The 22,146-nt window shown below is 45.5% G+C and overlaps 1 protein-coding gene across 1 annotated transcript in view; it reads right to left on the bottom strand.

Moving 5' to 3' along the window:
- Positions 1 to 22,146, bottom strand: part of BORCS5 (BLOC-1 related complex subunit 5) — a 714,757-nt gene that overhangs the window by 110,109 nt on the left and 582,502 nt on the right. The window lies entirely within an intron of this gene.

The following is a 22,146-nucleotide window of genomic DNA, read 5'->3' on the forward strand; positions in this document are numbered from 1 at the left end:
GGCTCGGGGGACCACATGAGATGCCGGGATTCGAACCACCTTCCTTATGCATGCAAGGCAAACGCCCTAACTCCGTGCTATCTCTCCAGCCTCAACCTCAAATTATTGTGTCATAACTTTTATTATGTATGAAATTTCCTGAGAAATGCTTTAAAAAGCGTTTTCCAAATAAGTTTCGGAGGGATGAGGAAGAATTCGGAGTGGTACCTTGGGTCCTTTTGGCACCACCTGAGCAGCTGCCAGGTATGACCCAAAAAACAAACAAATAAAACTAAAACTAAAAAAAAAAAAACAAAGCGCCCCTCTTAAGAACTGTTGATATTACTTAAATACAAGATGCAACGTTTAGACTTCACTTAGTTTATCTACAAAACTAACAGCAACTTTTGGAACTTTGGGACAGTTAAATACTTAGAACCCAATTGGGATGAGCACTTCCACACTATGAACACGAGAGGGCAGCAGCGGGTTAGCAAGAATAGCAAGAAAGTGAAATTGGAGGGGAAAAAACTAAAGAAACAGGGTTTTTTTTTGTTTGTTTGTTTTTGTTTTTTGTTTTTGGGCCACACCCGGCGGTGCTCAGGGGTTACTCCTGGCTGTCTGCTCAGAAATAGTTCCTGGCAGGCGCAGGGGACCATATGGGACACCGGGATTCAAACCAACCACCTTTGGTCCTGGATCTGGATCGGCTGCTTGCAAGGCAAACGCCGCTGTGCTATCTCTCCGGGCCCCAGGTTTTTTTTTTTTTTTTTTCTTCTTCTTTCCTCACCCCTCCTCTTCCTCCATCTCACCTCGATCCTGGGACCCCTTATCCACCTCCCCCACATTATACTGGACTCATAAAGCTCACTAAGAGGACATATGGGCTATTGAAAATATCACTCTTCATATATGTCCTACTTACCAGCAGGGCACCAATCTCTAAGGTACATAAGCTTTAAGAAGAGTGAATAAAGAAAACCCTGTGTCAATTGAATTTAACAAGTATTTATTGACTATCCACCTGGAGGCCAGAATCAGCTTAGTGCCTCGAAATGTGAAGTTTTAACCTCATTGTTAATCTGGGGCTGTTTCTAGACCTGGTGCTGGATCTCTGGAAGCAATGTGCCCACCTGGTGCTGGCTGTCTCCCTTGCCACAGAGAAATCTGGTGTGCAGTGGGGCTGGGAGGTGGAGGCTGGAGTTCAGAGCCAAGATGCTCGTGTCTGCCTATGGCTGTGGGGTAGGGTTTGGGGATGAGAACTTTGCCCCAGCAATCCCTCCCTGTTCCCCAGGGCTGATACTGCAGTCAGGGGTATCAGGGAGGAAGAGAGAGGAGATGCTAGCATGAGCTTTCATGGAACGTGGACATGGTGAATTGAATGACTAACCCATTTGTTTCTGGCATTTCTCCATATAATTAGTGCAAATTTTATGCTTTTTTTTTTTCTCACCCCCCTATTTAGCAGACTAGTAGAATGTGACCATAATGTGAACATTTCCCCTCCACTTGTGCTAAGGGGCTGGAGGAACCTACAAGGGTTTTAAGTCTTTTGCATTGCCTGTGATTAACCCCAGTTAATCATTGCTGGGGAGTGACTCTTAAACACAGTACTGGGAGTGACCCAAAGCCCTCTCTAGGGCCAGAGCAGGTAGGTTGTTTGCTTTGCACACAGCAGACCTGGGTCCAAACCCTGGCATCCTATATAATCCCCCAAGCAACACCAGGATTGATTCAAAATTGCAAAGGCAGGAGTAACTATTTAGCAGACTAGTAGGATGTGACCATAATGTGAACATTTCCCCTCCACTTGTGCTAAGGGGCTGGAGGAACCTACAAGGGTTTTAAGTCTTTTGCATTGCCTGTGATTAACCCCAGTTAATCATTGCTGGGGAGTGACTCTTAAACACAGTACTGGGAGTGACCCAAAGCCCTCTCTAGGGCCAGAGCAGGTAGGTTGTTTGCTTTGCACACAGCAGACCTGGGTCCAAACCCTGGCATCCTATATAATCCCCCAAGCAACACCAGGATTGATTCAAAATTGCAAAGGCAGGAGTAACCCTTGAGTGCTGTTGGGTGTGGCCCCAAAACAAATCAAAGCACCTCTCTTAATAACTTGATATTACTTAAATACAAGATGCAACAATTATGCATTGATGAAAATTCTGAAGTGAAATACAGTAATAGTTTGAAACTCATGAGACTAGGAAGGTCCTCCTGTCCTAACATCTCTCTCCTTGTCACTCAACACTTGCCCTGAGGTTGAGCACAACTTCATTCTCACTGCTCAGTCAGCCCTGGCCTGAGTGAGTGAGGCAGCCACATAAAACTCTTGGCTCCAGCCTGTAACAGGCGATCAGTTTTCCAGCACTTCTACTTCATTTATCTGGGCGGGAAGTGTCGGCTCCTTCTTCCCAGCTCGTCTTGCTGATAGGGATGAAGATATGACCCAATTCTAGCAGGAAGAAAGCCTACTGGGTCTTCTAAGAAAGCATGGCCCCATGGCCTTCTCACAAATGGGCTGCTCAAGCAAGAAAGCCCTCTTAGCCCCCATCCCTCTATTTCCTGGTTGAGATGCTGCCTGGAGCTACTGCAGCCTTTTTGTGGCCATGAGGAGAGGTTCTACACACATGGTAGAGTAGGACATGAAAGTGTTTCATCTCTGAAGATTTGATGAAACCTAGGTACTCACCCTAGAACTGCCCACTTTTAGTTTTGCTCAGTGAAACAAACAAACAAACAAACAAAGGAATGAATGCCATCTGCTCCAACCTCTTAGAAAGTAACACGAGGGGCCATAGAGATAGCACGGAGGTAAGGAGTTTGCCTTTCATGCAGAAGGACGGTGGTTCGAATCCCGGCATCCCATATGGTCCCCTGTGCCTGCCAGGGGGTGATTTCTGAGCATAGAGCCAGGAGTAACCCTTGAGTGCTGCCGGGTGTAACCCAAAAACAAACAAACAAAAAACAAAAAAAGAAAATAACATGAAGATTTCTCAAAAGATTAATAATAGAACTCCCATTTAACCCAGCAATACCACTTCTTATATCTATCCCCGAAGCACAAAAATGTAACTAAAAGGATATATGCATATCCCTGTTAACTAGCCCTTAATACAATAGCCAAAATATGGAAACAATCCAAGTACCCAACTACAGATAAATGGATCAGGAAGTTTTGGTAAAAGGCCAGAAAAGAGAGTTCTGTGAGTAAGGCTTTTTTATCTTGCATACAGCCAACCTAGGTTTAATATCTGCCAAAATATATGGTCCATTGAGCACTGCCAGAAATGATGCCTAAATATAGAGCCAGGGGTAAACCCTGAGCACTGCCAGAAAAGGGCAAAAATGTTGCGGTATATATACACACTGGAATATTATGCAGCTGTGAGGAAGGAAGAAATCGTGCAATTTTCCATTTTTAGCTACATGGATAGGACTAGAGAGTGTCATGATGAGTGAAGACAGATGAAGGGGACAGATATAGAATAGTCTCATTTCTGGGATAGAAAGACACAGTATGGGAGCAATAAATGGCCAAAGACAACCAAACTGAAGAGTTGTTTACAGATATGATTTTGGGGTGGGGGAGGGAGTGTTTGGGAGGGAGGGTCTTTTCAGACATGGCAGAGCCATGTGAAACTCTGTTGATAGTGTGGTGCAAGGAATGCATGAAACTCGTGAACAGGATTGGAAATCACGGTGCCTCCATAAAGATGGGGAAACAAACACTTCTCCAAGTCAAGTCTTCCACCCTACCTCTTGTTGGCTCTCCCTGACACACACCCTACGTGGCATCTGTCTCCCCATAATTTCCTGTCCCCTTAAAGCACCACACACAACAGAGCAGGCATTGCCTATGTGGCCCTCTCAGCCCTGGGGTGATTCCCACAGAGTCACATAACAAGGCTCCTCACGTCTGGCCTCACCTAATGGTCCTTTTCAGTCCTCCCCCCACCCAAGCTCTCAGGGGTACACCCCCATATTACTGTTTCTCACATGAGCCAGACACATTCTTGAGCACTGCTGCTTCCATCCCCCCGTGTGGAAAGCTCTTGCTTTCTCCACTTGGCAACTGTCCACGCCTCCTTCAAGGCAGCTCGAGTATCACCTCCACCCGCCTCCGCACACTCCCCAGGAGAGCCACTCGCCCTCCTCGTTTCTCTGTGAGGCTTGATTTACATCAGGGCCAGTCTTCTTCTACAAGATCCCTGGGCCCCATCCACCATGGTTACACTGACCAGATCTGCACATAGGCAAACACATGTATGAATGATCCCTACATGCTCACACAGATCAAATACACACATGTTCCCACAAAACAGACCCACACATACCTGTACGTGCTCACAGATCAGATCTGTACATGCTCACACACAAAGGATCCATGCATGCTCACAGACTAAATTTGCACATGCACTGCAGACCAGACCTGCATATATCATTCTCAGACATGAACCGGACAAACACACATGATCCACACACACTGGGACAGCTATTCACACAGACTGAATCTGCATTCGCTCATTAGCTCATAAACCAGGTCCTCACGTGCCCCTGCACGATCTGCATGCGTACACACACAGAGCCCAGGCGCAGTTCGTCCCAACTCAGCCCTGGCCTGGAGCAGAGCAGAACCGCCCCTCGCTGTCCCATGTGCATTTATTTCCCATGCTGCCTGTCGAAGCAGGTTCCTTCTAGCCTTGTGCAATTGCTGGGGCCCAGAGAGGCCTCCAGTGCTTCTATATCATGAAGGAAAAATCCATCCAAGACCCCACTTAGATGCATTTTTTAGGAGAATGGGACACGTTCCAGGTGCTCAGTGATGAAGTGTATACGTTTAGTTTAACGAAGACCATGTGCGGAGGAGTTCTAGATAAGCATTTTGGGCTGATTTCTCTCTCTCCTTCAGGCTGGCGTCATATAGTTTATTTAGTCTGCAGGCAGGATCGAGGACCTAAAAAGGTGCAATTTTTGGTTGTGTTTTCATTTCTTGTCTTTTGTTTTGGGGGCACACTAGTGATGCTCAGGGCTTATTCCTGACCCAGCACTCAAGACCACTCCTGACTAAATTGGGGGACCATATGGGTGTTATGGATCAAACTCGGGTCAATTGCATTCAAGGCAAGTGCCCTACCTGCTGTGCTATCACGTAGACTGTAAACTTTCTTTCTACCTGGGTCCTTTTCTGCCACCTGTGGCTGGAAATCACACCTATTTTATTTTTTTTCTCTCTTTCATCCAGTTCTAATGACAGTGCAATAAAAGATAAGAAAAGGACTTCTCAGGGCCCGGAGAAATAGCACAGCGGCGTTTGCCTTGCAAGCAGCCGATCCAGGACCAAAGATGGTTGGTTTGAATCCCGGTGTCCCATATGGTCCCCCGTACCTGCCAGGAGCTATTTCTGAGCAGACAGCCAGAAGTAACCCCTGAGCACCGCTGGGTGTGACCCAAAAACCAAAAAAAAAAAAAAAAAAAAAGAAATGGACTTCTCAACTCAGCCTAGTAAAGACCTGGCCTTTGCCTCAGAGATGATTCCAGCCTTGACTAAGGGCTCAGGAAACAGCTTAGATTCAGGATTTAGACTTCTGGCCTCACAGATCTGGACTTCCTTTCTTGGGCTGAAGGAAAGTCACAGGACAGCCAGATGAGAAGGAGCAAAATTAGAAAAGGAACACTTTCTATGGGTCAAGCTGCTGTCCTTCTTCCCCCCTCTTTTCTAGTACCCCTCACACCTCAACACCTTGTACCCTTCCAGCATCCTTTTCTGAGACTTCTCAAGATCTCCCAGATACCTTAGTCCACCTCACCCTGTGGAGGCAGAAGGATGCCCTTGCACAGCGCCAACATGGCCCCCAACACACACACCTCAGCAGCCTTCTAGGACAGAAGCTTCAACAGCAAAGGTGGTCCAGGAGACCAGATACTGGTCTTTCATGCAAACCCCAGTTCATTTCCTGGCACTGTACAAGATCTCCTGAATACTACCGGGGATTAGTACTGAAGACAGAGCCAGGAATAGTCCCTGAATACCACCTGATGGAACCCCCAAAATATCCCCCTCCAGAACAAAACACAAAACCCAACAAATCTGCAAGGAGAAAGTAGAAAACAGGCTCTGGCGCATAAGCAGGAGAGTTTGTTCAAGAAGGTGGGTCAGGAAATTCCAGCCTAGGGCAGATGGACCATCTGTGTGGTCGAAGTAGGCCATGACACCACCTGGCATGAAGGTATCTACGGGCCGGTGTGTGTGTGTGTGTGTGTGTGTGTGTGTGTGTGTGTGTGTGTGTGTGTGTGAGACAACCTGGGACAATGCTGCAGGTCAGGATGGGGAGTTCCATGTGGAGCTAATCTGGTATAGGAACTCACAGAGCAAGTGCTGTGGCTGCCCCACCTTTTGCAGATTCCAAGGAACCCCCTAAAGATTTGGGCCTAGGCTTCTCATCCCGGAGTCGTGCTTATCTCTGTTCTCCCACCCCCTCCTTCAGTCTTAAGACTTCTTATCTTTTTTAAAGGAAACTTCTGGCATGCAGAGAACTTTGTCCAGCTGTGCAGGGTTACATTAGCCCCCCACCCCCTCACAGCAGTCCGCCACAATAACAGAACAGCCCACACACCCCCCCCAACTGGATTTATGACCTCTCCCTCCCGCTGCAGGAGAGGGAGAAAGGCCCCACTTTGAGCCAAGCAAGGATCCAGTGCTGAGGGGCTGATGTGCTCAACTTTCAAATGTTCAATTACGGTGAAAAATATTTTGGAAAAGAAATGATCTTAAAAATTGTGCTACATAGTAAAGTTAATGGAGCCCATATGTTGGCCACGAAAACTTAGAAAAACAAACTAAAAACAAAACTTTCGCGCCGGCCAGGCTGAAATGTGATCTACTGCTTAATATTCCCTCCAGCCCAGCCTTTCCAGGACTTTAAAATGGAAATGATTCCCCGAATAGGACCTGGCCTACTCTGCTCTAAGGGGACCAGCAGCCACCCCCCCAGACAGACTGGGGGTGGGAGAGGGCCTTGGGGATCAGCAGATCTGGGCAGGCCACTTGCTCTCCAGGCTCCACCATTTCCTCAGCTTGGAAAATGGGGGTGTCCTTCCCTCTCAGGGTGTTTACAAGGCCTCCTGACAGGGCGGCGAGGCATTTGACAGGCCTGGAATAACGAAGGCCTTTTTCCTAACTTGGCGGGAGAATCTCTTCATTATTCATCCCGTGGTGTGGAAACAAACGAAGAGCAGCCAAATGAGCACAGAGGCTATTCATTCGAGCAGCCTGCAGACACAGGCAGGGAGAGGGGCAGGGGCTTCCGGATATGGCACTGGTGAGCTTCTAGAGGCCTTGCACCCATAATGGAGGACTGCAGGCGCATATTTGGCTTTTTCAACACTGACTGGTTGGAAAGAGAGGGGAGGAAGAGGACTTGGTTGGAAGCCACGAGGCCTGGCTGCCCATGCTGGTGAGGACAGAAGTTGGGGTGAGGGCCGTCATTTAGGGCTTGGCTACTGTCTGTGTATGTGAGCCCACTGGAGACAACCAGGACTGCCCAAGAGCTCCCAGAGTTCCTTCCAGGCCTTTCTGGAGCTGGGCTTAGAGGCTACTGGGTAAGTGGACACAGGGCTGGACAAGGGCAAGAGGAAGGGCACTCGTGTGCTACACACTTATATGCGTCACACTACCACTACACATAACACCCCCCCACACACTTTACCACCACTCACACACATAACAAACCACCATATGTATCACATAGTCACACAACATCATACAAACACCACATAGCCTATATGCACACATCGCACACCACAATCACACACACACATACAAACACTCTGCACACACATATCCTCATAGTACTACCACACATATACACACATATTCCATAACATACCCCACCACACATCACATGAATATCACATCATACATAGACCATATGCACATATATACCATATATATTACATGCATATCACACACCACAGGTATCACACACACCAGCTCACCTCCACTTCTCTGCTTCCCCCCCCACACACACACACATACACCCAAGACTGGCTTGAGACAAGACTGAGGTCTTCCCAGTTCTTTCTTCACCTCTGAGAGTTTCTTTCTTCACAACTGAGAGTTACCATCTGTCAGCCTATCTCACCATTTAGTTGTAAGGCTGAACAACTTCATGTTTGTTAAAGGAACCTAAAGAACAGGACTAAAATAAAGAACTCTATTTTATTTGTGGGTGGGGACACTCCCAGTGGGTGGTCAGAGGCGATTCTCAGCTGTGTCAGGATTACTCCTAGTGGATGATCTGGGGGACCATGAAGTTCCAGGATTTGAACCTGGGCCTCTTCATACAAAGCCTGTGTTCCAGCTTATTAATCTTCCTGCTCCCAACTTTCTCACTTTCAATTCCTAAAACAATAAAACATATTTTTTAATATTTTATATATTGGTATATACATGCCAATATAAGCAATATTTCTTTAGATCATCAATGAAATTGATGAATCTAAAGGAACTTGGCGGATAAAACCTCTTAATCTACATATGTTATATATCACATACATATAACATGTAATATCTAGTATATATATGATTTGCCACACACATACGTAATACATCTTAATGCTTTAGATAGTTTCACTCTTTGTCCCAATTATTCTACATCTAGGGTTCTGTTTTGAGGACAGAAAACAAAATCATCACAATCAATGCATCATGTTTAACTTGCACACAATTGTAAATAGTGTCAACCTAAGAAATAATTCAGAGTACATTAATAAAGTAAAGCTGTCTGTATTAGAGAATATATTTTAAGAGTCTTAAAATTATATAGGAGTTTTTTTTTAAACAGAAGTGGCATGAAAACAACAGGGAAAGGAGAGTCTTCAGATCCATATGCAGAAGAAGAAAATTGGGCCTTTCTCATAAAACTAGCACAAAATCCAGTCAGAATGTGCAGTACTGACTTAAGTTTAAGATCCAAAGCTATAGAACTCTGAAGAACAAGCCTGGCTCTGTGTATGTGTGTGTGTGTGTGTGTGTGTGTGTGTGTGTGTGTGTGTGTGTGTATGTGTCTGTACCCTCCTTCATATTGGTCTTCTCAATAATCTTTCACTATGAAGACCTAAAAGCCCAGGTGAGAAAGAAACATAAGCAGGTGGGTGGCATATATCAAACCACAGAGGAGCTGCATGACAAAGAAATTCAGCAAACACAAAGGCACTCTACCGAGGGGGAGAGGAATGTTGGCAAATCATATAAAAATGTATCACAGCAGGGAAATAGTACAGCACTTAGGGATCAGAACTATTACAAGTCTGGCCTGGGCCCCATCTTGGCCCCCACAAGCCCCCACTGAGCATTGCCACATACAGCCCTGGAGGCTCCCAAGAATGATGGGATGGTCCCACAGGATCTAGCATCCCTTGGGAAACCCTTCCCCCTCCACAGAAATAAAAAAGATGATGAAAAAGTGGCTAATATCTCAAACAGACTTACAGCTCAGGGCCAAGGCTTTGGCTCAGCAGCCACATACAAGCCTTGTGTGCATGTGGCCTGGGTTTGACCTGGACAGGAGTGCAGGGAGAAGAACTTGAATTCTGACCAAAAGGTGAACCTGAGAAAGGAAAGAGAGGATCTTTCCTGCCAGTGAGCCCCAGCAGATCAGAGAGGACACCTAACTAGAGCAGGCGAATAGCAGCAATGGTTGGGAAAGAGCTAAGAATCCTGGGTCAGAGGTAGACTATGGTCCCAGGTGGTGATGGCAGGTGACAAAAGAACAAGAGTTACGGTCCCCTAAATCAATGGGTTAGGCATAAAATGGAGGACCCAAGTTTTCAAGACAAATCTGTAAGACCTGGCTCAGGCCACCTCAACTGAGTTCTCTGGGATGAATGTCTCACTCCCAGGGTCAGCGAGAGAAAACAGAGACCCTGGCAGAGGAGAGATCCAGCACTCAGCCCAAGAATAGTGTCTCACAGCCATAGTACAGTATGTCCTTGTTTACACTGTCCTGGTTCAGTGAGAGTTGGATGTACCAAGACCATTGGCAATCTCAGAGAAATTTTGACAAATGGACAGAGCCTGGACATTCTTTATTTTTGTTTGTTTGTTCATTTGGGTCCACTGACCACCCAGTAATATTCAGGGCCTACTTCTGGCTATTTCAGGGATTACTCCCAACTGGGTACTCAGGAGACCATAAGATGCCAGAAATTGAATGTTGGACTCCTGCCTCCAACGCATATGCTCTTTGAACTATCTCATTGGCCTCATGTAGTAGAAATTCATTTATGCTTTTTTTTTTTTTTTTTTAGTATGGAGGGCACATCCAGTGGTGCTCAGGGCTTACTTTGAGTCTACATGCATGAGTCACTGCTGGTGATGCTCAGAAAACCATATAGAGTGTCAGGAATCAAACCCTGGCCCACCCCAATCAAGGCAAACAGCCTATGTACTGTACTATCACTCTATCCCCAATGTAAAAATTCTTTTTTGATTTGTTTTCTTGGTTTATTTTTTGGCCACATCCCAGTGGTGCCCAAAGGTTACTCCTGGCTCTGCACTCAAGGATCATTTCTGGCAGGCTTGGGGGACCATAAGGGATGCCGAGAATCAAACCTGGGTCAGCCTTGTGCAAGACAAGCACCTTACTTGATATACTATCATTCTGGCCTCCAATGTTGAAATTCTTTTTTTGTGGGGTACACCCGGCAGTGCTCAGGGATTACTACTGGCTCTAAACTCAGGGGTCATTCAGAGCAGTGCTTGGGGAACCAAAGATGTGCCAGGGATCAAACTCAGGTTGGCTTCTTGCAAGGCAAGTGCCCTATCCACTGCACAATCACCCCGGCCCCCCAATGTAGAAACTCTTGATTGAACACCACGCTAGATGCATGTTTCCTCTAAAGCAGCAAGAGCAGATGGCCCCAGAACTCAAAGTCCTGAGTAGCTCTTTCATTGCCCTTCACTAAGCAGGCAGCCTATAAATTCCTGCAATTCCTATAGATTCCACAGATTCTGTGGAATTCCACGCAGATTCCACAATTCCAGAGATTCCATGGTGAGCCTTTCCTGCTTCTAGGCCCATCTCTGGCAGAGCAGGATGTACTGAGTGAGGCCCTCCAATGAATCTCAAATCACCACATTGACATATAGCAGGCATCTACACTGAAGAAGCAGAATGACGCCTCTAGATAATGCATCATATCTTAATCCAATTGGTCTTCCATTATACAGCAGGGCTGCAACTCCACCCCCCAGGGGAGAGGATTATAGATATTTAACTTTTAATTGCCAATAGAGTAAGATATTACCTTAAGAGGAAAATAAGGGGGCTGGAGAGATAGCATGGAGGTAAGGCATTTGCCTTGCATGCAGAAGGTTCGTGGTTCGAATCCCTGGCATCCCATATGGTCCCCCGAATCTGCCGGGAGCAATTTCTGAGCGTAGAGCCAGGAGTAACCCCTGAGCACTGCCAGGTGTGACCCAAAAGCCAAAAAATAAAAATAAAAAAAGAAGAGGAAAATAAGGAGGAGGACTCCTTCACTCAGAGCTAAGGAAGCTAGCCAGCACCTTTGTCTGCTCCATGCATTGGATTCTGCATTGCCAGCCTTGTTTACTTTCAGGTTCTAGCTCAACCCCACCGCAGACCTGAACTAAAATAAGACCAAGGCAGCTAGTAATTGCTGTTCAGGCCCAGTGCATGAACTTAAAGCCCTGGACACAATTATACTGACTATAATAACCATTTTTCATTTTGTCCTTGCCTGGCATCCCTTGGCTGCTTCTGGTAAGCCTGTCTTATTTTTTTTGGACTAGCATGGGGGATGGAAAGGGACAGAGCTGGGGACACTTCCTCTGGTTCCTCTTAGACTTGGTAGTACTGACCCCAGGGCCATGCTTGCATTGCAGTGGATGATGGAGTAGGACCCCGTTGCTGAAACAGATACCCCCTTCAGACTCAGGATCTGCAGCTGTTTATGAGTGGGGCTCTACCAGCCAGGCACTGAGATAATACAGGAGGTTATGCATTTGCCTTACATGCAGCCAGCCCTGGTTTCATACCCGGCACCACCAATGGTCCTCTGAATACTACTGGGTGTGTCCATCACCTTTCACCTTCTTGAGCAAAGACAGATTCAACTGGCACCAGGACTTCATTACTGTTTTTAATTTTCCCATTGGTTCTGGTGAGCAGATAGGAGCAATTCAGTGGGCCAGAAGGAGCAAACTCCTCAGGAACCCCTGAGAACATCTGTCTTTCAGCAGAGCAGAATATCTTCTCATCCTAGGTCCTTTTTTGCACTTGCAAGTCCTTCAGGTGTATCTATATTAAAAGTGATTATTCATGTAGTAATATTCATGCAGAGGTAACATTCTGAGATATATTTTTTAATTTTTTTAAATAGGGGTTGGAGCAATAGCACAGAAGGTAGGATGTTTGTCTTGTGCACAGCTGACCTGAGTTCAATCCCCAGCATCCCATAAGGCTCCCTGATCTTGCCAGGAGTAGTTTCTGAGCACAGAGCCAGGAGTAACCCCTGAGCACTGCCAGGTGTGCCCCAAACAGACACACACACACACACACACACACACACACACACACACACACACACACACACAGTACAGCAGGTTTCTACAGTACAGCAGGATTCTACAATACAGCACATAGGGTTTTACTTTGCTCATTTCTGACCTGGGTTTGATTTCTGGTGCCCCACATAGTTCTCCAAACTCTGCCAGCAGTGATCCCTGAGCCCAGAGCTAGGAATAAGCCTTGAGCATGGTCAGACGGGCTCTCAAAAAACTACAAAGTCCACATCTGCATTGGTGAATTCTTTATTTTAGTTATATTTTTTTACTTCAGGGCCCTACCTGGGAATGTTTAGGGACATGCAGTTCCAGGATTCTAACCTCTGACATGCTAAGCATGTGCTCCAGGCCTTTGAGCAAATCCCTAGCCCCTCAAATGACAGTTCCTATTGATGGTCCCTGGAAGTACCACTGTGACAGCCATCCTCATTTCACCTATTCATTTCCCAAACACGTACCAGGCATTGTGTTATGAATTGGAGCTCCAGGGTAGTTTCCACATGCTCCCAACAAACTGAGCCACATGTGATTCTGACAAAGAAGTTCATTTTCCTTGGAAATATAGGCCTGTGAAACAAAGAAATGGAGCAATTTTTCAAGGTGAATTTTGGAAAATCTATTGGCTGTTTCTCACAAATTATAGTAGAGAATGGTACTTCAGGCAGAAAGAATAGTACATACAAGGCCAAAGTGAGAGTACAGTAGTAGGCTCTACACCCAATATATGCTCAATCCTCAGTATCCTATATTCTCCCCCAAGTTCACCAGGAGTAGCCCCTGACCAAGGATATGCAAAGCAAGTATGTGCCTGCCAAGAGTGTACTAACAGTTATCATAACAGCTACAAAGGGAAGGGAGAAGGAAGGGAAAGGGAATGAAATTAGAAGAGGGAGAAATCAACAGTCCTGAGACCATGAGTGGGCATGTGGAAATGAGTTGGTACATGAGACTAGCAGATAATTTTTTTTTGGTGAAGGGTAATTGGAAGCCTAGTTTAAGAGTTTAGCTTTCATTCCAGGACTGTACACAATAAAGTCAGTATGTCTTCCCCTCCCCCCATAAAGCCAATATTTCTATCCACACAGTGATTTGTTTTGTTTTGATTTTTGGTGGTGCAAGGGCACCTCAGTGGGTACAGTGAGAGCTCTGGGCCATGATCTTACTGCAAAGGAAACTGCCATCTGAGCAAGCAAAAAAGCAGAGAAAAGAAACAAGAAAAAGGCAGTATTGGGGGCCAGCGGTAAGGCATTTGCCATATGGTCCCCTGAGCCTGCCAGTAGTAACCCTGAGCACCACTGGGTGTGACCCCCCCAAAAAAAGGGCAGTATTGGTCCCTTTTAAGAGCAGTGACCCCAGCCAGAGTTTTTGCCCCTCTTACTGCTTTCAGGGGATAGTCAGCAATGCTACCAGGACTGGGTGGATAGCAAGGCTGCTCCTAATATCCTATAGGAAAGTTTCTCTATAACAAGGAATTATCTGGTTTCAAAGGACAGCGCTGCCAAAGTAAGAAGCCCTATCATAGGTTTTTCGTTTTTGTTTTTTTTTTGTTCTGTTTTGTTTTTGCACCGTTATTTTTCTGGTTGGGGGAGACTGGGGGGAGGAGGGGAGACACACCTGATTACCTGATTGTGATCAGGGGACACTCTTAGTTCTGTACTCAGGAAAGACTACTGGTGGTACTTGGAGGACCATATGTGGTGCTGGGGATTCAAACTAGGGTCAGAAGGATGCAATGCAAGTGACTTAATCCCTGTGCTATCTCTCTGGCACTTTTTGTTTTGCTTTGGGGGAGCCACACTCAGCATGCTCAAGATTTACTCCTGGCTCTTTGCTCAAGGATCACTCTTTTAATTTAAAGGTTTTTGTTTTTGTTTTTGGGGGGAGGCCACACCTGGCTCTGCACTCAGAAATCACTCCTGGCGGCACAGGGGATCATATGGGATACTGGGATTGAAAACCCAGTCAGTCACCGGTCGTCTAAGGCTCACTCTTGGTGGGGCTCAGGGGACATATGGGATACCATAGATCCTCTTTAGCTGCATTTAAGGCAAGTGCCCTACCTGTTGTACTGTCTTCACAGTCCCTGGAACTAGGACTTGATTGGGTCAAGCCAATCTTGAAGAATTGTAGCTTCTCCAGTTTGGTGAGGCCCAGACTGGTCATGGATACCCAAGAACTTTGAATCAGATGGAAGTTCACCTCCAACTCCAGAGAAAAACCAAACTCCAGGATCCAGGCAAGCTGGGTACAACTGCCCTACCTCAACCAAGAAGCCTGACCTCCATGTGGCCCTCCAAGCTTCATGTAGGAGGGACTGGTCCAGCTCTCTGTCTTTGTGAGTGGTCACTGGGAGTATGTTTTAGCTGTTTGGTTTTTGTTTTTTTTGGGGTGTGGGGGGTAGCATACCCAGTGATGTACAGGGTTTATTCCTGGCTCTGCACTTAGGAATTATTTCTGGCAGTACTCAGGGTACCATAAGGGATACCAGGGATCAAACCTGATTTAGGGGGCCGGAGAGGTGGCGCTAGAGGTAAGGTGTCTGCCTTGCAAGCACTAGCCAAGGAAGGACTGCGGTTCGATCCTCCGGCGTCCCATATGGTCCCCCCAAGCCAGGGAAAATTTCTGAGCGCTTAGCCAGGAGTAACCCCTGAGCATCAAATGGGTGTGGCCCAAAAAAACAAAAACAAACAAACAAAAAACCCTGGTTTAGCTGCATGCAAGGTAAATGCCATATCCATTATATGGTCTCTCCATGTTTGGAGGGCATGTTTGTCTTTTGAGACTCAAGGGCTCTTCCTGGCTTTGTGCTCAGGACTATACAAGGGTTGGAACTAGTGTACAAGATCAGTGCCTTTCCCCTTTCCTCCTGTGCTATCTCTCAAACTCAGGCTCCTATCTTTATGGGCGACATCATCTAGAAGCTTCCCACTGCACTTTCCTGTCCATTCTGTTGACCTGAGGCCCACAAGGTCATATGAGTGGAAAAGAAATTGGGAAGCTGTTAGGTTCTCAGAAGCTGGAGGAGAGAGCGGCCCTGAGGGAGCCAGACCTCTGGCACACTTACTTGCAGTGAGGGTTTGGCCCAGGACCTTGATTTAACACAGGCCCCACGAGCTATGAAAATAGATGGCAGAGATGTTTTTTCTGGAAAGTTCTGGGAAAAGAAGCAGAAGCTAGTAAAATTCAAATCAAGCTAAAAATAACTTAGAGTGCCCAATATTTTTCCTTATTTGTATTAGATCTGGTCCTTCAAGCTGCTCTTTTATTTGTTTCCAAGAGCGGATCTGCTGCTTCTTTCTCCTAAGCATCAGGAATTAGAGATACTCTCTGACTCCTATTTTCTAGCCCACACAGACTTCTGCTCTTTCACTATTTAATGTCCCTTTTTCCTTCAACAACTTTGTGGACAAAAGCACTTTCCCCAGATGGAGCCACTTTCCAAGACTCACTCTCACTTTTTAGTCTCAAGTTTTCTAAATGGTTTGGACAAAACACTTTTACTTTCCCTTCATCCGTTCTCTCTTTAACTATCCTCCCCCCTTTATCCTAAGCTTCATGGTCACCAGGGTCAGCGGTCTGTATACTTCTTCCACATTGACTGACATGATGGATGGACAGTTGGCATTTGCACAACATACCTACCTGTGAATGTCTTGCTTTCTGTGGCTTGTATTAAAGAAGAGGTCGCCTGAGACCAGAGATCCTGCCGGTATCGAGAGAGAGGAGTTTGGAAGAGTTAAAAGTTAAATGTGGAGACTCAAGAGAGTAAAGAAATTAAGGCACTTGTCTTGCATGAGATTCAAATCCCAACACAGCATATAGTCCCCTGGGTACTGCCAGGATTTGCCCTTGAGCAGTTCTGAGTGTAGTCAAAATTAAAAAAAAAAAAAAGTCAAATGTGGGGGCAGAGAGATGTATCAAATGGCTGGAGTATGTGCTTTGCAGGCTGCAGCCCCGGGTTCCATCCCTGGCCCTCACCGGTCTTGAACAATGCCAGCAGTGCCTCTTCACACAGCTCTGGAACATTTATTTGCACAGCAGGGGTTAGACTGAGACAAGGTCAGAGCTCCTGAGTCCTTTGCTCTTCATAGTCAATGGTTTATAGAGAAAGTTCTATGTCAGGAACATACATATTTTCTGTATGATCCTGGGCCTTCTCTTGTTCCCCCTACTGTTACTTTTCTTTCCTGTAATATATCTGATTAGTATTTACCCTAAAGAGATGAATACTTCTAGTAATAGAACCCTAACTTGGACCACAGTCCATGGGAAGAGCCTTTTCTTAGCTTCAGAAGAAGATTGATTTTCATCAAACTAATAATCTCTTTGCTTGTGACTAGTAACAACTAGTAAAGTCTATAGTTGTTTTGACTAAAAAAGTCTGGAGAACTGGGGACTCTTGCTGGTGGGAATGTGTGTGTGTGTGTGTGTGTGTGTGTGTGTGTGTGTGTGTGTGTGTGTGTGTGACATCTAGTTATACTCATGGCTTACTCTTGGCTCTGTGCTCATTTCTAAACTGTGCTCAGGTCTTTCTCCTGGCTCTGTGCTCACTCCTAGAAGTGTTGGAAGACCATAAGTAGTATCAGGAATCAAATTGAGGTCTGCCACATGCAAGGCAAGTGTTTTATCCCCTGTACTGTTTCTCCAGCCCCGACTCTTAGGAAAACTATTTATTTATTTATTTATTTATTTATTTATTTATTTATTTATTTATTTATTTATTTTTGCCTTTAGAAAAGGCTTGGAGGGGCCGGGCGGTGGCGCTCGAGGTAAGGTGCCTGCCTTACCTGCGCTAGCCTAGGAGACGGACCGCGGTTCGATCCCCCGGCGTCCCATATGGTCCCCCAAGCCAGGAGCGACTTCTGAGCGCATAGCCAGGAGTAACCCCTGAGCGTCACCGGGTGTGGCCCAAAAACCAAAAAAAAAAAAAAAAGAAAAGGCTTGGAGCTGGAGCAATAGCACAGCAGCAAGGTGTTTGCCTTGCACACGGCCAACCCCAGACAAGCCCCAGTTTGATTCCTGGCATCCCATATGGCCCCCAGAGCCTGTCAGGAGCAATTTCTGAGCACAGAGCCAGGAGTAACCCTTGAGCACCGCAGGGTGTCTCTCTCTCTCACACACACACACACACACACAGAGAGAGAGAGAGAGAGAGAGAGAGAGAGAGAGAGAGAGAGAGAGAGAGAGAGAGAGAGAGAGAGAGAGAAATAGACTGCTGGGGCCGGAGGGATGTCACAGCAAGTAGGATATTTGTTTTGCACGAGGCTAACCTGGCTTTTACCAACTCAGGTTCTATTCCTGGAATCCCATATGGTCCCCTGGCTTGCCAGGAGCAATTTCTGAGTGTGCCACCAGGTGTGCCCCCCTCTAAAAGAAGGAGGGCTGGGGAGATTGTACAACGTGTACAAACTTTGCATGCGGCAACCCATGTTTGATCCCCAGTATCATATGGGCTCCCTGCCAAGAAGTAAACCTGAACACAGAAGATTATGAACCAAAAACCACAGAAAGAGGGAGGAAGGAAGGATCGAAGGAAGGAAGGAAGGAAGGAAGGAAGGAAGGAAGGAAGGAAGGAAGGAAGGAAGGAAGGAGGAAAGAAAGAAGGGATGGAAGGAAGGAGGGAACAAGGGAAGGAGAGAGGGAAGGAGGTAGGGAGGCAGGGAAGGAAAAAGGAGGAAGGGAAGAAGGAAGGGAGGGAGGGAAGGAGGAAGGAGGGATGAAAGGCAGGAGAGATGGGGAGGAAAGGAGCAAGGAAGAGAGAAAAGGAGGGAGGAACAAAGGGAGATAAAAAGAGACTTTTATCCTGCCTCTGTGTGTAGTTTGTATGTATATTGTGATGCTTGACAACCATTTTATTACATGGAATATGTAATAAATATGGAAGAGCTAGGTTTGAGGGAGGACAAAGTCATGAACACATTGTAAAGGTCAAAGCAAATAATTTGCTTGTTTGTTTGTTTTTGTTTTTGGGCCACACCCGGCAGTACTTAGGGTTACTCCTGACTCTATGCTCAGAAATCGCCCCTGGCAGGGGGACCATATGGGATACCGGGATTCGAACCACTGTCCTTCTGCATGAAAGGCAAACACCTTACCTCCATGCTATCTCTCCTGCCCCACCTACCTGGTTTTCAACACTATTTTGCAAATTAACTAACTTGGGAATTATCTATCTCCACACTTCTAGTCTTCTTGCTACATAAAGTAACAAATCCCTACTTAATCTGCAGTGGTCTCAAATGTTGGTGTGTTTTGAGTCACATGGGGGCAGTTCGGGTAAAGGGGGCGGAGTCTTACTGAAATGTACATTCTGACTGTAGTCTGGGTTAAAGCTGAGACTCTTGGACCCCAGTCTAAGTAGCAAAGGTCTGAGCCAGTTCCATCCAGCACTGCACTCGGTGGGTGTTAACTGAGTACTGACCTCTAGCACCTCCTTTTTAAATTTTTGTTTTTCCTCTGTTAAAAATAACTGCAGTCATCCACAGAGGATCAGTTAAAGAGGAAAGTAGCTTTGGTACCAGAGAGACATTTCAACACAGAGGAGCACTGGCCCCAGCACATGGTCCCCTGAGCACTGTCAGGCACAGGCGTGACCCCCCCCCCTAACCCTGAGCCAGGAGTGGCCTGGCTTAAAGAGCTTAAAACTCAATAGTAAAAGAGGAAAAAATATTTTCTTTCAAGGTCACATGTACCTAGATATTTTGTACCTGAGTGTCTATTACATATACTCGGGAGGAGTGGCATTGGAATTTACATTTGGGGGGGGGGCTTTGAAGGAGGTTGGGGAAATTTCTTTTTGCTTTTGCCTAGATGGAAATGAAGAATGTTTCTCTTCCTGCTTTTACCTAGAGAAACCTAATTGTTCCTTGCTTTCTTTACCTCCCCCAGTGGAGTTAAAAATAGCATGAATCTATTTATTTTGTGCCAATATCCCTTAGGATGTCTGCAGATGTTAACAGACACTTCAAAGTTAATGAAGGAAGCTCAGATATTCACCCTGGAGTGGTGGAGAATGGGGGAACCTTGATGCTTATTAACTTATCTGCTTGGGCATTGACATTATTTTCACTACTAAGAATTGTTTTTCCTAAGGAGAATGTGGAAATTTTTTTTCTCACTTTAATGGAAGTTCATATTTACAGTAAATTTAGAGACATCAATTTATTCTACTGAGGATACTTCTCAGAATTCAAGTGTCTGGGGCCAGAGAGATAGGATGGAGGTAGGGTGTTTGCCTTGCATGCAGAAGGACAGTGGTTTGAATCCCAGCATCCCATATGGTCCCCCTGAGCGCTGTCAGGTGTGACCCAAAAACCAAAAAAAAAAAAAAAAAAAAAAAGAATTCAAGTGTCTGGAGCAATGGTGGGGGGAAGGAGGGGTACATGGGAGCCCTGGAGCTATGCAGTAGGTAAGGGTATTTGCCTTACTTACATGCAGCTAATCAACCTGGGTTTGATCCCCAACATTCTGTATGTCCTCCTGCGCACCACCGGGAGTAATTCCTGAGTTCAGAGCCAAGAGTAATTTCTAAGTACTGCAGGATGTGGCAGCAAAACAAAACAGAACAAACAAAATATAAGCATAGTGGGTAGGGTGCTTACCTTGTATGTACCTGACCTGGGTTCTACCCCACATCCCATATAGTTCCTCCAGCCCCTCCCCAAGAATTTAGGGCCACACATTTCCTTTATGCAGGGGATATTTGACAGAGGAGTAGAATAAATTGTCATGGTAAAGAAAGATTATATATATGTAGAACCATGAAGAGGATCCCAGTTTCTCATATTGTATGTTGTCATGCATTCTTTTGGGGGGAACATACCTGGCAGTAGTCAGGTTTACTCCTGACTCTCTGCTCAGGGATCAGTATTGGTGATCCTTAGAAGATCATATGGAGGGCTGGAGTGATAGCACAGCAGATAAGGTTTCTATCTTCAACATCCCATATAGTCCCCCTAGTCTGCCAGAAGTGATTACTGAGCACAGAGCCAGGAGTAACCTTGAGCGCCATTGGGTGTTGCAAAAAAACAAATCATATGTGGTGCCAGGATTGGGCCCAGTCAGGCTACCTACAAGGCAGGTGTCTTATTGATTGTGTTACCTCTCTACTCTGCACCCATTTTGATTTTTGCACAAAATTTATGTATAAGTTAATTGAAAATACTCTCCACACTCAGTACTCAGGAAATAGGGTACATACTGAACAGGGAACTCATAGTAAGTTACATTGGAGAGATGAGTAGTATGAGTGAATTCATAAGAAACTGGTGGAAGGAAATGAACACTGGTGAAGGGATGTTTGTTGGAAACATTTTATGATTGAAACTCAACCATGAATAACTTTTAAATTCTGTATTTCATAATACTCAATAAAAATGTTTTAAAAAGGCATCAAGGGGGCTGATGAGAGAGCTCAAGAGGCTGAAGGAATGCAAGATGGCCAGTTTTGGTGTCCAGCACATGATGGTCCTCAGAGGATAGCCAAAAACTATATATGAAATAAAGAGGCATCAAGAGAAGCCCTGGAAATAGTTCTTTGGCAAAGGAGTATTGCTTTTGGGCCAAGTGTGGTACTGAAGGCATCATTGTACAGCATCCTGGCACCATGGTCAAGAGTGTGTGAGCCTGCAACTGAAATGTACCACCTCCTGGAGCACATTTATATATATTATATAATTTATATATTATATATTTATATTATATAGAAATAGATATATAGGCTTCACATGTGACCTTGGGTCAAAATTGGGCATAAAGGCTTGCTCCTTCAAATCAGCGTTCTCCCTCGAACACAGAACTCATTTGCTTCTTTCTATGTCTTTCTTCCCTTTTCCACTCTAGAGAAGCCTATGTGTTAACTCTTTATCTCCCCTCACATCTTTCTAAGTATGTTTTATTTTATAAAAACTATCTTGCGGGCCCAGAGAGATAGCACAGCGGCGTTTGCCTTGCAAGCAGCCGATCCAGGACCTAAGGTGGTTGGTTCGAATCCCGGTGTCCCATATAGTCCCCTGTGCCTTCTAGGAGCTATTTCTGAGCAGACAGCCAGGAGTAACCCCTGAGCACCGCCGGGTATGACCCAAAAACTAAAACAAACAAACAAAAAAAACCCCAAAACTATCTTGCTTCACACCAAATAAAGGAGATACAATAAAGGGGAAGTGCAGGAGAATACATTAGGTATGTACAGATTGAAAACCTGAGTTTTTCAACCATTGGAATGTTTTAACAACTGCTAATAGACAGGAAGGGAGATACTGATAGTAGTAGGAGACTGTAGCATGACTATTATTTCTGAATATGTCAACTAGGCAGAAATTCAACAAGGAAACACTGGCCTTAAAGAAGAAATGTGCCTAACAAACAGATATAGCTTACCACCACCCCTGAAAGGTGAGCACACATTCTTACTTGGGACATGCCCCAAGTAAGAACCATGTAGACCACACAAAGGGTCACACTACATATAGCTATAAAAATATCAAGACAGAAATTGGATCAATTCACTTCTCTGAGCTCAGTACTGAAATGGGAATTAATCACAAAAACTTGGAAAATTCAAACACTTGGAAATTAAG

The sequence above is a fragment of the Suncus etruscus genome, chromosome 11, assembly GCF_024139225.1.
Source record: "Suncus etruscus isolate mSunEtr1 chromosome 11, mSunEtr1.pri.cur, whole genome shotgun sequence".
In the NCBI taxonomy this organism is placed as follows: domain Eukaryota; kingdom Metazoa; phylum Chordata; class Mammalia; order Eulipotyphla; family Soricidae; genus Suncus; species Suncus etruscus.